Raw genomic sequence first — 11,872 nt, forward strand, 5'->3', positions numbered from 1 at the left:
GAACCTACAAGGCGGTTTCAGGCAGAAAACACCTTGGCCTTGGAAAGGTCCTGGGACGGGCCGGGATAGGACTAGGTCAGCCGGGCTCCCTGCTGAGTCCCTGGTCGGCTTCTGCGGTCGCTTCCCGAGGCCGCTGGGGCCCGAGCCCCCCGCCCCCAACCTCAGCGCAAACGTAACCCGCCGGCCCTCGCGCCCCTCGCTCCGAAGCAGCCCCCAGTGCCCCCCGCCCGGCCTGGGAACCCGCGCCAGCCCCGCGCCCGGCACCCGCGGGAGGAGACCGAGCACGCCGCCCACCAACCTGTGGCCGCCGCAGCTCCGGCGCTGCCTGCGGTGAGACGAGCTCGGGGAACCCGGGCGCGGAGCCGATGCTCGGCTTCCGACCCTTCGCAGTCAAGAGTGCTCCTTACACAACCTTCCCTGAAGTTACCAGGAAAGAGACCTCCGAGAGACCGTGGTGACGGTGACGAAACCCGTGGCCTCTGGTTTCGTTTCCTAGATCGTGAGTTCCAAAGGGGCTTCCCGCCCTCGTCCCGGGACTGGCGCTTCCGCGTAGCTGCGGGAGACTTGAGACCCGGAGGCGGGACCGCCGCCCCAGTGCAGCGCGGAGAGATTGTCAGCTCCCTTTCTGACCCGTGGAGAGGCTCCAAAAACGTTGGTTCTGAGATTCAGGGCCGCGAGGAACTGGGAGGTCGAAACCAGCTGGAACTTGGTCATTAACAGGGGAGTGGCCGCCCCCGGGGTGGCCTCGCCAGGAAGCAGGAAGCGGTACAGAATACAAATAGGGCGAGTCAAACTTGTTTTTCTTTATGGTGTCTTTTCTGTTTCTCTCTCGCTCTCTCTCTGTCTCTCTCTTTCCGCTAAATGATGTTAACTCCTTTAGAGAGTCCAATCAACCAGATGTGTTTAGAATGTTTACTATTTCCAGCGTCACTACTGGCAAACTGGCGCAGTAAGAAAATATTTGTTGACCTGAAGGATTCATTGTTGTTGTTTTTCTAGTAAAATTTTTACTTACCAAAGTAACACGTGATCTTCCAAACAAAGCTGGATATGGAGAAAAGAAGTGATATGTACCTTGCCATTTAGCTTTCTGACTGCTGATATCTGCTGCAGAAGGAATAGGAAAACTGGAGAGATCCAGTACCTTCCATTTTCAATGTTTTTTTTTCAACCTCTCCTCCTCCATGAATATTGTTTTTGACTCTCTAGAAGTTTCTGTTATCTTTTAAACAGAAGAAAGCTCCTACACCTTGCTTAGGGTGGTATATACCATTACCACATTCTCTCCATGGCGATAGTGAATGAGGGCTGGTGAATAGATCTGTGAATATAGACTTTCAAGCATTTCTCATTTTGATCTTTAATTTTCAACTTTATTCTCTCTTTTACTTGAAGTCACTAAGTCCTCAGTCTCTCTGGGATTCTGTGGTAGTAAGTTGGATCTCTTTATTCTTACATCTGTCTATACACACGTTGTAACTTCCTGTTATAAAATAGTTACCACATCTGCCTCTTTCCATTTTCTCAAACATGTTAAGATTTTATTCCCCTCTGTACATTAACATTTTCTTGTTCTTCTTGTGCTTTTTATGTCTTTGGTTTTTTGTTCGTTTTGTTTTAACTGTATTTGCTTTCATTTTGTTATGATCTCTAAAGAAAAGTACTTTTAATTAGAAAATATCTTTAATTAGAAAATGTCCAGGCATAGCATAAACAATTAGTTGCCTACCCCAAACTCAGTATCTGCTTTTATATGGTAAAGTAGTGGGTCTCAAATTTTAATGTGCATCAGAAGCACCAGAAATTCTTGTTAAAACTCAATTTGTGAAGCCCTATCTTCAATTTTTCAGAATCAGTAGGTTTGGGATGGAGCCTGAGAATGTGCTTTTCTGATAAGTTCACATGTGATGCTGATAATGTTGGTCCATGGACTTCACTTTGAGAACCACTTGGTAAGGGAATCCTATTTTGGTTACGTATTGGGGAGCAATGTGTTCATGGAACAAGTGTCCTAACCCGAAGTATGAATTTTCATTGGTAGACAATTGTATTGACACCGGCCTGTCTCCTTTGCCTGTGATTGGTGCACACATGGGCATATTTCTCAGATTTGGCTGAGGAAAAATCTTCTTGAGGACTTTGAGAAAAGCATTCCTGCCTAATTTTATATATGTATGTGTATATATATATATATTTCTGTATATACACACATACAAATGTACATACCTACACACATACATGTATACACACTTACATACACACACATGCACACACACATACATATAGGAATTGTGGAACGATCTCAGGAGCATAATGACCCTTTGAGCCACAGCACTGACCCTGACTTACATAGTTCCAGATGATTTGTTATGTGTAAGCTGGCTGTGGTTATGGACTCACCAAGAATATTTATTTTTGTTTTTCATCTGATTGCATACTAAAAATAAACAGGATTCTGTACTGCTGTCCTTTTCTGCATGGTGGGGTTTATGTCTTTATAATTTTACACCATGGTTATAGCTCTTCATGATTCTTTTTGTTTAAGCTGTTTAAAGTTATTTTAAAAATAATCTTAGCATTGTACCACCGAGAATCTTAATATATTCTTTCCAAAATCCTCTTTTTTGCTCTTTGTTTTCTTGTTTAGGCCAACTGCTGTAGCCGATAGCTCCAAGAGAGTCCCGCAGCCGATAGCTCCAAGAGAGTCCCGCAGCCCCAAGGTGAAATTGGTACAATAGGGAAGCAGCAGAAGGTCCTGACATCTGAGTGCCTCAGGCTCACCATTGGTCAGGCAAATTTATCTATTTTGAAATATTAATGTTAGCAAAGATTTTTAATTTTCCAGGAGATCACCAAACATGAATTCTCTAGTCATCAACACTGGGCTGTATAATTTGGGATAATGCTGGTGGCATTATCAACCTCAAAACTTCAATGACATAACATAATAAAAGTAGTTTTTTTTTTTTTTTTCACGACATAACAGCCAAATGGAAGTGTTCCCTTTTGGTAGGCCGGGGGCTCTGCTTTACAGCATCACTCAAGGACCCAGGCTCATGGAAACACTGACATCTTTAACATATGGCTTTCGAGATTTTTCTGGACTTTGACACTAAGTCTGCAGGGGAAAGAAGTTGGTTGCATATGAGAGGTTTATATGGGCCAGATCTGAAATTGAGACACATCATTTCTGTCCACATTTCCTTGGTCAGAACTCAAATGTATGGCCACACCTAACTGCAAAGGAAGCTGAGAGATGCTGTCTGGTGTCTCTTCAGAAAAATAAGGAAGTGAGTGTTATTAAGCAAAAGATTTTTATACCATCTTCTACAGGTTTTCACTTAAGATGAAAAACACACAAAAAGCTCCTGTTTGGGCTTCCCTGGTGGCGCAGTGGTTGAGAGTCCACCTGCCAATGCAGGGGACACGGGTTCGTGCCCCGGTCTGGGAAGATCCCACATGACACGGAGCGGCTGTGCCCGTGAGCCATGGTCGCTGAGCCTGCGTGTCCGGAGCCTGTGCTCCACAATGGGAGAGGCCACAACAGTGAGAGGCCCGCGTACCGGAAAAAAAAAAAAAAAAAAAAAAAATCCTTTTTAGAAAATGTATATTACCAGTTGTATGATAACAGCTATTTATAAAATCATAAATCCTTTTACTTTACCAAAAATATTTTCATAAATTTGTAATAAGAATCGCTCCAAATGACAGGTTTCATTTTCAACACTCATATTTTTTAGGTCTTACTGAGAAGAGAGATGAACATTTTTGAACTTAAGATGTACATAACTGAGTCTATCAAGATTTTCCAAGCACCTATTGCAACAAAAAAATATAGAACACATAGGGAGGCTATTAATCCAGAAATAAGAGTTCTGTAATGGCTTTCTACACAAAAAGATTTCTCAGCTGCATTTTTAAAGGTGAATAGAAGATAGCCGTGAGCAGAAGGCAGCAACATATGCCAAGGGATGCCATAGTGTATTTCAGGAGTACGAGGGTTAAGTATGGCTGCCATGCAACAGGGAGCAAGATAGGGAACGGAAGGAGACTTTTGATGTTGACGCAGAGAAAATGAACTGTTCGCCAAAATTTGTGTTCCTTCTTCCTTGGTATAGAACTACTGCTGACAAGTGTCCAGCTACTATTTGGCCATATGACTGAATTTCAGCCAACAGAGTGTGAGAAGAAACCAAGGTATTACTTCCAAACTAAGGATCTTACTTCACCATACTGTTTCCTTCCCATTGGCTTGTTGCAGAAGATGCTGAGACCCTAAGGGATGACAGAACTACAAAACAGAGGCTTTCGTGGCCCTGAAACACTGTGTGAACGAAAGCTGCCCAGAGACTAGAAATTCTCACCTTGATAGTTATGGGAAAGAAAAAGAAAGTTGTATTAATAAAAGCCATTAAAATTTGTTATAGGAGCTATCATCAGCCAAACTAATCAATTCTGGAAAGGTTGGGCAGGAAGCATAAGTAAAAGTTCATACACTGTGCGGAAGAGATTGGGTTTGATCTTGGAGACTGGATTGAAGTATGATATAATTTTAAGTATGAAAAAGACACTATTAGGCTCTTGTTTTAGAAAGACTGAATTGTGACAGAGAGAAGAATGATTTGTAGAGTAGGAGAAGAAAGGAGATCATCTTAGTGACAAAGATACTATCCTGAAAAAAATAGTGAGATGGTGTTTAGTGAAGTTGGAAAGGAGAAGATGAATTCCAAGGATGGGAAAAAAAAATAAAAGGGCAGGTGCTGCTTGGTGACTACAGATTTGGGGGAGAGAAAGGGAAGGGGATTATTTCCCGTTCCCTTTAGGGGAATGGGGAATGTCTCCATTTTGAACAATTGAATAGATGCTAGTGCATACATATAGACATCAGAGAATGAGAATAGGAGTAGAGTTTAGCTAGATTTGTTGAGTGTGAGATGGCTGTGGGACATCAAAGTGGAGACAATGGGTAGGTAGTTAAGATAGATAGTTAAGATATTCCTCCCTACCTGTTGAGAGAACTTGAAATATGCACAGTAATTGATGTTATAGAAACACCCACACCACTGAGTTTGCAGCATGAGGAATGGGTCAAGGATGGAAATGAGAGACACTGGTATTTAATGAGTGTGGGTACTGTACCCTTCCCTTAAAGAAACTGAAAGGGAGGAAGGACAAGGAGCGCCATGTAAAGCAGAAGTGTAATGTTCCTGAAACTAAGGAGGAAGAGACTTTTTTTTTTTTTTTTTTTGGCGGTACGCGGGCCTCTCACTGTTGTGGCCCCTTCTGTTGCAGAGCTCACAGGCCCAGCCGCACCGCGGCATGTGGGATCTTCCTGGAGCAGGGCACGAACCCGTGTCCCCTGCATCGGCAGGCGGACTCTCAACCACTGCGCCACCAGGGAAGCCCAGAGAAAGAGACTTTTAATGAGGAAAATTTAATGGTGTCATTATTAAATTTAAAAAATTTTAAATTTAAATTTTAATGGGAAACTTTTAATGGTGTCACAACTGCAAGAAATAAGAGAAATTATTGTTGCGGTGGCTGAGTCTTGCACTTAGGTCATAAGATCATGTCCTGTTTTTGCACCTGATGACAAGAAAAAGAGACCTTCTGGTTAAACACAATGCCTAATTTATTGTGCCCTCCACTTCCCCAGTTCTAGAAGGGAAGGGAAGTTACTAAACAGAAAATATATCCCACGATCTTATCCACAATCGGAACCTTAGTAGGTAGATATGAGCAGAGTGGAAAGAAAGTAAGATTTCGCTCTACAGTTTCAGGTCCCTGTAATGTACTAATTCCCATATTTTTTAGACAGAGACAGAGATAGAGAGCTGTGTTTCAGTGAACAGGGTGGGAGTGGCCAGGCTGCTGCACCAGGTTGTCCTGCAAGGAGGTGCAGGGCTGAATCTTTTCCTGAGGTTTAAAGTTGTAGCTATAGCTTTATCAATCACCATCTGATGAGCTTATCTGTTTTGATTCTTCACTTTGCACAAGTCAAACAATTTTCACTTACCCCAAATCCAAACCAGCAAAACAAAATAGTCAGATCTGGGGCCTAAATTTTCTACTTATTTAGCCAATACCAAATAACCATCTAAAGAGATAATTATTAGGTTAAAAAAAAATCCAAGGAATCTGAGCACAAGAGATATTTTAATATACATTTGTCCTGGCTGTCAGTTAAAGATTTAACAATTTCCAGATGGTCTAACAAGTATAAAGGCCATTACCAGTCTTAGCAAGGACAATTTTATTGGAATTGTGGGAATGGAAACCATATTTCAATGGTTTACGGAATAAAAAGGAAGACAATGAAATATAGACGACTTTAGGATTTTTTTTAAAGTAAATAAAATGACTGCTAATTAAGCTTACTTAAAAGTAATTATAAGCAATTGTAAGATTACTAACCATGAAGATGTAATGAAAAATCCTAAAGGGGATCAAGTTCATTGGACTAACCCTTTGTTAACTGAAAACATTAACTTTCTTGGATGTATCACAAGCGAAAACAAGAGAAGAGACACTTTAATAAAACTCTAAGAACAATTTGAAACCCTGTTAACTGAGGAATTCATATTCAGATTATAAGGGTTCTTGCTTATGAAGTACAAATATCTGGTTACTGAGTCAGAGGGTGAGTTTGAGTGTCATACTCCTTTATGAATGCCAAATTTAAACAAAACAAAGTAACTCATTACAAACAAAACCCCATAGCAGGTCAATAATGCTTTCATTTCCTCAATAAGTCATTATATTAAGAATGTCATATGTCAATCTGAGTTCAGTATAGATAGTATATTATATAAGGTCAACAGATAAAAATTTCAGTTACTTAATTACACTTTATCATGTTTGCCCTTTTCTTGCTTTCTCCTCTGATCACGTCTTTGCTTGTTTGTATCACCTACAATCAAGTTACCAGTGGAATCAACATTGAAAACAAACCACAACATACGGCAACAACTAATCATGGTTCTGTTAAATGTTAGCTCTTCTTTCACCAGTTTAGTAATTCAACATTTTATCTACATTTTTCAAAAAAGAAAACTTTAGTCTTGATCTTTCCAATAATGATGTTGTTATGTTTGTTTTGTTTTATTTTGTTTGTTTTGTTTTGTGGTACAAGAAAGAAACTGCTTGGTATTGACAGCACATATTTGCAAACTCAGATGGTGAACTGAATTCATTTGCAAAGTAATATCATTTAAATTCATACCAGAACAGGAATTGCATTTATTTATATGGTTTTATATTCATTTCTGAAGAGATAATAGTGAAGAAAAAAGTTTCATAGCCATTTGTAATAACTTAAATATAGTGATATTTCAAGGAATGTTATTTGCACTTATTAGTCTGGTAAATAGATTCCAAACCATTCCTTCACTGAGTACCGAATTTCTAATGCATTCTTTAGGCTTAGAGGGTTAATGCAAATTAGTACATTAAGAAATTAGGTTTAATCTGGGTTGTGTAGATGAGAAATTCAAATAATTCAGGATGAATGCTAATAGATTTTTTAAGCTCATAATTGAATGAAAGCTTTTTAAATGGAAGTAAATATCTATCATTGATCTTTTATTTCTTTTGAATCATTTCATAAGGATAAATTTCCAGGTGGATTTTGAGGTCAGATTGCTTAATCATTTTAATTCTCTTTGTGTATCTTGCTAAAATGCTTTCCAAAAGAATTGTACCAAGTTTGCTTCCACCTGAAATTTTATTTATACTCCTACATATACAATGAAATATATGAAAGACAGGATTTTTAAAAAATGAAAACAGATATGCATAGAGTTTATTAAGTTTTAAACTAGATGGCTGAAATATAATTTTAATGATACAAAATAGATTTGATAATTTTTAAAATAATGAATTCAATTAAAAACTCTTACAAACAAACATATATGCAAACCTTATTTTGGTATGCATAATGTTAATATAAGGCAATGATAAGAGCATAAATATTTTGAAAAGGAAAATCACAAATACTTCTATGTAGTTGTCATTCATGTAAGAAGATTACTTTAAAAATATAAAGAAAAATTAAGATAGCAACTTCCCAATAGTTTGTGCTCTTGTTTGTACTTTCTTAATTGCCTTCAAAACTCATGTAGTGATAGGATGATAAGAAGATCATTTATTGTGGTTTAAGAGATGATTCATGTTCAGAGTTCACAAAGTGCTCATAAAGGACCTTTGGCAACGATGACATGAAGGAGAAATATAGCAAAATGCCGAAGACCAAGTGATGATTCTAGGGCTATACATTATAAACCTAGGGTTTTCATGGCATTTCTATACTTAGATATTCTTAGAATTTTTGTGTTCAAAGAGATGTTAGGTTCTTTGGGTCAATTTATTTTTGAAGATGAGGGAACCAATGTGCTAAAAGGTCAATTTGGCAAAGTAGTATATAGAATTAGTGCCATATGTATAAGTAGCAAACTAATTCTACAGATTAATATTCAGTGTTTTTAAAAAAAATCAAATTGCAAAGTAATAATATATAAAAATTTGAAAAAATATGTAAAAATTACTAATAACCTACCACACATTAATGACTACTATAACATAATGTATTTCTTTCCAGTCTTCATTGTGTGTGCAAGTGTACTTGTAATTTTAATAAAATTAGACTCAGATAGTTGATACAATTTAGTATCCTGCTTTCATTTAGCAACTGGAGATCATTTCCTTCAAAAATCTATTCAAGGGTTACATAATATTTCATGTAATAATTGTGCCATGATGTATTCTATTTATTCTTTATTGTTATATAAAATGCTGTGAGCAGTCTCCTACATGAAACCTGTGAGCCTCTAGAATGTTTTAAATGGATTAGAATCCTAGGTATGAAATCATTACTATTACAGGTAATCCTAGGTATGAAATCATTACTATTACAGGTATCAGTACCATTGGCCCTTGCCACTAAATACCTGTACAAATGGGGCTAGTGTACGTGGATAATGAATATTCAGGTATCTAATTTATGCATTATTTGACTGTAAATAGAATGTAGGAGGAAATATGCAGCAACAAACATTTTGTATTTCAGTAGTTAGATAGGCAGCAACAATAGTTTCAGGTAAAACATTACATGGCATAGCCAGGGGTGATAGTTAGCAGTTACTGTGTGTAGCCTGTGTGCAAGTTCTACTGATAGGTTGGGCATTTATATTAGATTTTTATTGCTGCTGTAACAAATTACCACAAATTTAATAGCTTAAAATAACACAATTTTGTCATTTCACAGTTCTGTAGGTCAGAAGTCTGTGTTGGCTTCACTGGGTTCTCTGATTTGGGTCTCAAAGGCTGAATCAAGGGCTCTTAACTGGAAGCTCTGGAACGAACCCACTTCCAAACTCATTTGGGTTGTTGGCAGAATCCCTTTCATTGTGGTTATAGAGCGTGGTCCTCATTTCCTTGTTGGCTGTCAGCTTAGGGCCTACCCTTAGCTCCACATGGGTCCATACATCACAAAACCAGCAATTGTGTGTTGAATCTTCCTCATGCTTGAAATCTGTCTGACCTCCATTTCTGCTGCATCTTTCGTACTGCGTCTTCTATCTTCCTGTTTTGCTTTTTATGCTTGTGTGATTGCATTGGGCTCACCTGGATAATCCAAGAGACTATCCCTATCTTAAGGTCAGCTGATTAGCAAACTTAATAACTTTCATAGCAGTACCTAGATAAGTGTTTGATCAACTAGCCAGGGAATGGAAAACTGGGGGAGAAATCCTTACAATCTATCCCAGCTACCATTCTGATTACGCTGGTCTCGTGCCATCCCAGTTACACGTTTGATTGTCATTCCTGAATAAAATCTAATGCTGGTGGCAGTGAGATGTGTCATAGCCTTGGCAGTCAGCCCTATTCCTTTTCTCACTCGTCTTGGCTGAGGAAGCACCACTTATTCCTCTGCCGTGGTTGGGTATCATAAGGGAGTCCAAATCAAGTAGCTGCCGCTGATTGATCATGTGGACCGGTCTTGATCCCCACCTTAGCACTCTCTCAGAAGTTCTGCAAGGCTAACTCCCTCACTGAGAGGCCAAATTCTCAGAGATCAATAAAATTAAACTTTATCATCTGTTGTGCCTGTAAAAAAATACTTTAAGCTTTGAGATTTGGAAGAAAGATGCTTGTTTATTTGGTATTATCCTTGGGATCATAGAAAATTAAAAAATACAGGTCTGCTCTAGCTACAAATGATATGAATAGGTCTCAGTATGGTGTGTTATGAAGAGACCTGTTTCGGATTAGAGTTTGTGAAAATTCAGAATCCATTCTTTAGAGAAGTTTTGAGGCCTGGAATAACCATAGAGTTGGTTCAGTTACTTTGGGATACAGAAAGATCTCTCAAAATAAGAGCGTTATCTCCATTTATAATTAAAGCTGAGCCATGCTTTGCAAATAATACTTAGAGGACTGTCTCACAAATTGTCTGTAATTCTTCATAGCAGAGATGACCATTTTTTCTACAGAAGAGTACTCAGGAGCTGTGAAACTGAACGTAGAGATTCAGTAGACATGCTTCAATTATCCCCTTCCCTCTATCCTTCCTTCATTCTTGGAAAATAAAAAATGACCTCCTAGGTTAGTTTCCTCTGGACCAGAGACGCCTGGTGTTTCAGTGAGTCCAACACTGGTTGCACATATAACTTCTCATTTTATTTTATTAATTTATTATTATTATTTTTTAAGAAGATGTTGGGGGTAGGAGTTTATTAATTAATTAATTTATTTTTGCTGTGTTGGGTCTTCGTTTCTGTGCGAGGGCTTTCTCTAGTTGTGGCAAGCGGGGGCCACTCTTCATCGCGGTGTGCGGGCCTCTCACTATCACGGCCCCTCTTGCTGCGGAGCACAGGCTCCAGACGCGCAGGCTCAGTAGTTGTGGCTCACGGGCCTAGTTGCTCCGCGGCATGTGGGATCCTCCCAGACCAGGGCTCGAACCCGTGTTCCCTGCATTAGCAGGCAGATTCTCAACCACTGTGCCACCAGGGAAGCCCTAACTTCTCATTTTAATTGGTGTTAAAATCACACGCAAATTGACAAGCAGCCTTGAAAATTCCCTGAGGGACAAAAATCAGTTTAGTCATACAAACAAAGCTTAATTTAGCTTGTTCATGATATTGACTTCGGTCGTTTCTTGCTTATGTGTCTGGGAGTCATAAGCACAACTTAAAACTGGTTCCCAAAATGGATATGAGGTAGCAACTAACCAATTCTCTATTATTTAAGAAAATTCTAAGGTTATAACCAATCACTGTGAAGAAAAATTAGTCATTACTTTTAATAATTTACCCAGAGGCTCATTCAATATTTAATTTGAGTGTTCCCAATTCTCAAACTGTCTTTCTGGTGTGTGCACAGAAAACTTTTACTACTCTGGTGATTAATTGGTTTCACTTCTGTTATTTCTGAACTTTTGACAACATCCAAAGTAAACCAGAATTCCTTTCCTAATAGGGTGTTCAATTCACCTTTCTCTTTCAATTCTCTCCCTTTTCCTTCCCCTCTACCCTCTCATACCTTTTCTTCCCTATTTTCCTTCTTGGTACTTTTTGTTTGTTAAAATTTCTGAGGGATTTTTCTCAATTTATCTTTCATACCCAAACTTAATTTAAAACTTTTGCTATTATGTTTTCAACTCCTGCCCACCACCCCAAACACTCTTCCTTGTAGTTTTGTATTCTTGTTTTATAAATTGATTTTTATGTCTCAGAGGATATTAATTATGGGTTTGGATTTTTTTTTCCTATTTTTTTCAGCAATGTATCTTTTTTTCCCAAGTTTTGCTTTTCTTTTGTTTGTTTTTGTCTCTCTTGTCTGATTCCTGCCTTAGGTGTCTGGTGATCCTTAGATA

General features: G+C 38.7%; 1 protein-coding gene and 1 long non-coding RNA gene across 5 annotated transcripts in view; one reads left to right on the top strand and one right to left on the bottom strand.

Annotated features, from left to right (window-relative positions):
* Nucleotides 1-684, bottom strand: part of PLSCR1 (phospholipid scramblase 1) — a 30,035-nt gene extending 29,351 nt beyond the window's left edge. The window contains exon 1 of one of the 4 annotated variants that reach the window (XR_003006392.1): nt 299-683. The gene's annotated coding sequence lies outside the window, so the exon portion shown is untranslated. Of the gene's footprint in view, nt 1-298 lie in introns of all 4 variants that reach the window. The other 3 variants (XM_024769118.1, XM_024769117.1, XM_024769116.1) reach the window with 3 other exon arrangements.
* LOC112415916 (uncharacterized) lies at nt 663-7,717 on the top strand. Its single transcript, XR_003006393.1, has 4 exons — nt 663-765; nt 1,851-1,952; nt 2,648-2,786; nt 6,922-7,717. It is a non-coding gene; the product is annotated as an uncharacterized LOC112415916 (long non-coding RNA).
* Nucleotides 7,718-11,872: the final 4,155 nt, after the last annotated feature.

The sequence above is a fragment of the Neophocaena asiaeorientalis genome, unplaced genomic scaffold (assembly GCF_003031525.2).
Source record: "Neophocaena asiaeorientalis asiaeorientalis breed wild unplaced genomic scaffold, Neophocaena_asiaeorientalis_V1.1 scaffold118, whole genome shotgun sequence".
Classification (NCBI taxonomy): domain Eukaryota; kingdom Metazoa; phylum Chordata; class Mammalia; order Artiodactyla; family Phocoenidae; genus Neophocaena; species Neophocaena asiaeorientalis.